Below are 4,137 nucleotides of genomic sequence, written 5' to 3' on the forward strand. Positions count from 1 at the left end.
CGCTCCCTCCTTGGAATATAAAAATGTTGTTGTTTTCAATAAATTTAACATAACATGTAGTAGTCCAATGCTTTTATTGTTGGGTTTTTAATTAAGAGTTCTAGGGTTCAACTCTCAACAAGAACATATTTTTTCCATTTTTATTTTATCAATTCATATTTCTTCTTATTATCAAAATAATATCGTTAAATACTTTATGAAATCTAAAGCTCTACTAATTTGCATATATTATGTTGTTATATTTATTCTTTAGTTAAAATCATTTTTAATCTTGTGTTCATGTTTTTTTGTCCTAAAGTATTTATAATTTGTGATCCATGCATCTTAATTATTCTCTATGTAACAAAATAAACATTATAAATATTTTTGAAATCTAAATATTTATTGCTCTAATTATATCACTTTGTATATAATATTTACGATGATTTTGAATGTATATAATATTTACAATAATTTTATATTTTTAAATGAATAATAATAGTTGCAAGCTAATGTATGTTTATATTTTATTAATGAAGCTAGTGCTACTTAAATTCCGCCATCGCCCATTTTTGGAGTCTGGATCCGCCGCTGCTCGGCATGTTCCTGCGATACATGGGGATGGGCATCCTTTCTGTAATCCGATAATTTCGTTATATTAAAACACTGGATATTGAGGCCTCTCCTATCCATCTTTTGTAGGATTGATTCTGCTTTTCGATCGGTGTAGATTCCCCAATACTCTCCTCCTTCCATATTGGTTGTGTTTCATTGTATCCTTCAGACCACGGTGAGGAGATTAAATTAAGTAATACTACATGCACTTACAAGTAGTGACAAGGTGAGAGACTCATAAATAACATCTTGGTTTTGGTTCGATTGATGTTGACTTCCAACCAATCAGACCACGCACTTAAAACCTTTTCATAGCCACGATACCCCATTCCAACTTTTTTATAGATCGATTGCATCAGAGCTCCCAAATGAGCCCCATCTGAGAATTAAAATAAAATAAGATAGATAGAATGATAAATACTTACAAAAAGGTCATGGTTGGCTCAAGCCACCACGCAAATGAATCAAAGATAAGTATATCTGCATCGTTCCAATGTTTGGCGTGCTTCTCAATAGATGTAATTTTGAGTATTCCATCTCTTATAGAGTGAGTGTTTGGATCATCAAAGTTTGACTCTACCAGTAATGGTGACCAATAGAACTCAATCGTTGCATTGTATTCCTTCATCAATTTCAGACTTATTATCATCGAATAAATCAAATTATCACATATATATAAATATAGATGACACAAAAAAACTCACCATTGCCCTGAACACATACAAATTATCATATCTCGTCACACTCTTTGATACGAGCATATTTCTAGGATTATCCCCATATCTATATTATTTAGTTAGTTATTGATTTACCATATCTTTTCATATTTATTAGGATTATTTTCTTGTTCCTTAAGTGAGGGTATCCACTATTATAAATAGTGGACATTGTTATTCATTTGGATCATTCAAGAAATATCAAATTATCTTATCTTCCTTTTATCTTATTTTACTTTATTTTGCAATCGGTTTGATCGACGGGCAAAGCTCCCGCGACTACCATTTATCCCTCCGCTGATTGCCTTTGCGACACCGGAAACTTGTTAAGAGAAATCATCTCTTAACAATTGGTGCTTTCATTTCGTGCTCATCCTCCATCTTCAATCATCTTCATCCATGAATCCCAATGAGGAAATCATTTTATCTTCACTATGTGACCGGATAATGGCTTTCTGCAACAGATTAAACAAGAGATTGGATAAGCTTGATGAACAGCAACACGCCCATCATCAATGCGACCTCTCTCAGCCTGTGCAGCCATTCCATCCCTACCTGCAACCACCGCTGCCCTACACGTTGCCGCAGGCAAACCCAAATTCTTGTTGGGACCCACCATGGGCGCACCTACCCACTGCGCCGCTGCAATATCCGGCACGATGGCAAACAACGGTTGAACCCTACATCGACAACCAGCCACAACCCTACTTCCACAACACTGACCCATACAGGCAGCCGACGTCCCAGACCTACACCAATCCATGGCAGCAGGAGCAGCTCGTCTACAGACCGCCGCCGCCACCGCAGCACTACTTCCACACTTAGCCGCCGCCGTCACACGACTACCACCAGCCGCCACAACTTTCCTCCCAGCAGCCCTACCCCACCAAAATTACCCGAAGGTGCCTCCTCCGAAAACCTACCAGCCTCCGCCACCGTCGCCGTTGATTCCTGAGGAAGGCTTTGCTGATTCTACCAAGAAGATTCTCGATTCTTCTGTTGGTTTTGGTGGAGTTGAAAAGGTTGAGAAAATGGAGAAGTCCAGTCCGGATTCCGCACGCAAAGAGAAACCGGTTCAAGGTTGCATCGAGATTCAGTGCTCACGACAATTGAATGCTTCACGAATCAAGATTCTCCAAGTCCAGATTGGTTTGGGTAGTTCCATTGTGGACAACGCATCGCTGAAATTATTGAGTAATTCTTCTCATGTCAGGGTTGTTGCAAGTATGAATCATCGATCAACATCGCTCGACGCCGATGCACGATTGATCCCTCCGCAAAACAACACGTCGTGTTTGGGCATTCATAAACGCCTTGACAAGCTCCAAATTGATCAATTACTTAATCGAGTTCAAATTGAGGAGGAAGAGGCATTGTTGGATGGCGAAAGAGATGATGGATCGAAGCTCCTATGCGTCATGGACTTTGATAATTCTCCACTTGGTTATACTTCAACTATATGGACTTTGATAATTCTCCACTTGGTTATACTTCAACTATATGGAAAAACAGTGAATGGAGAGGATGCATAGGGGACTTGCCTGAGTAAAATGGATATTTTTATGTTGAGTCCAATGGTGGAATGAATCAACATAGCACATCGATTGGATTGTTGTGGCTATGGCTACCTGCACCAATGCAATTCTAGCCCATTTTGTGAAGTCGGTGGAGCACGATGTTCTTGCTAAGCTGCTTGACGAGAGGATCATAGATGTCCGCCATGCTTCTTGGTTTCCACCTTGAGGACAAGGTGAATTTTAACCGGAGGGAGTTGATACGAGCATATTCCTAGGATTATCCCCATATCTATATTATTTAGTTAGTTATTGATGTACCATATCTTTTCATATTTATTAGGATTATTTTCTTGTTCCTTAAGTTAGGGTATCCACTATTATAAATAGTGGACATTGTTATTCATTTGGATCATTCAAGAAATATCAAATTATCTTATCTTCCTTTTATCGTATTTTACTTTATTTTGCAATCGGTTTGATCGACGGGCAAAGCTCCCGCGACTACCATTTATCCCTCCGCCGATCGCCTTTGCGACACCGGAAACTTGTTAAGAGAAATCATCTCTTAACACTCTTATCCAACGATTGATTAAGAGAAGATTCGATTAGACAAAGCATCGACACCCATTGATTCCTGTTCAAAGAATCTCCCACAAACACAACTCTTCCCTCTTATCTTCTCAAGCAGTGCTGTCCCATTAAACCTATATACATATTTGCAAAATCTTCTGATTTAAACAAAACAAAACAAAACAAAAGCAGTAAAATTGGAAAACAAATGTATAGAGAAAACAAAACCTTGGAAGATCACAATGATGAGGTTGCCATCTCCATTTTTGATATTCAAACCCTTTTCTTCCATATTTCTTACAAGCATAGTCACCTATCATGAAACTACACCTCTCTTCATCGTACAACGGTCGTGAAACGTTGTCGTAAATCCATTTGCCTGAAAACGTTGTTCATTTTTTAGCTATTGATAGGAGCAGATCTTTCTATTATAATGCAGACAAAGTTTGGTAGTACTATTGTATAATTAGTTACTGGTCATTCATTATTGAGATTAAATCAAATTTTTTGATAATGCAGCTAATTCGCGGCCATCAACCAATGAAGGTGGAGTTAGTCCAAGAGTAGTGGTTTCCACTTTCAACTGATAAGAAATTGCATAAATGAGATAAGTAAACTAAACTACTAAAATGTGTTTTTTTAAAAGAAAAAATATATTGAAAGTGTAGGTAGGTTAGCAAACGTCTATTTAAAAAGTTCATTGAATAGTCCCAAGCATCAACTGAGGATATGTACAGGGG

At 37.8% G+C, this 4,137-nt stretch overlaps 1 pseudogene; it reads right to left on the minus strand.

Moving 5' to 3' along the window:
- Nucleotides 1-489: 489 nt before the first annotated feature.
- LOC121777579 lies at nt 490-3,878 on the minus strand (annotated as a pseudogene).
- Nucleotides 3,879-4,137: the final 259 nt, after the last annotated feature.

This window comes from Salvia splendens, chromosome 2 (assembly GCF_004379255.2).
Source record: "Salvia splendens isolate huo1 chromosome 2, SspV2, whole genome shotgun sequence".
Taxonomy (NCBI): Eukaryota; Viridiplantae; Streptophyta; class Magnoliopsida; order Lamiales; family Lamiaceae; genus Salvia; species Salvia splendens.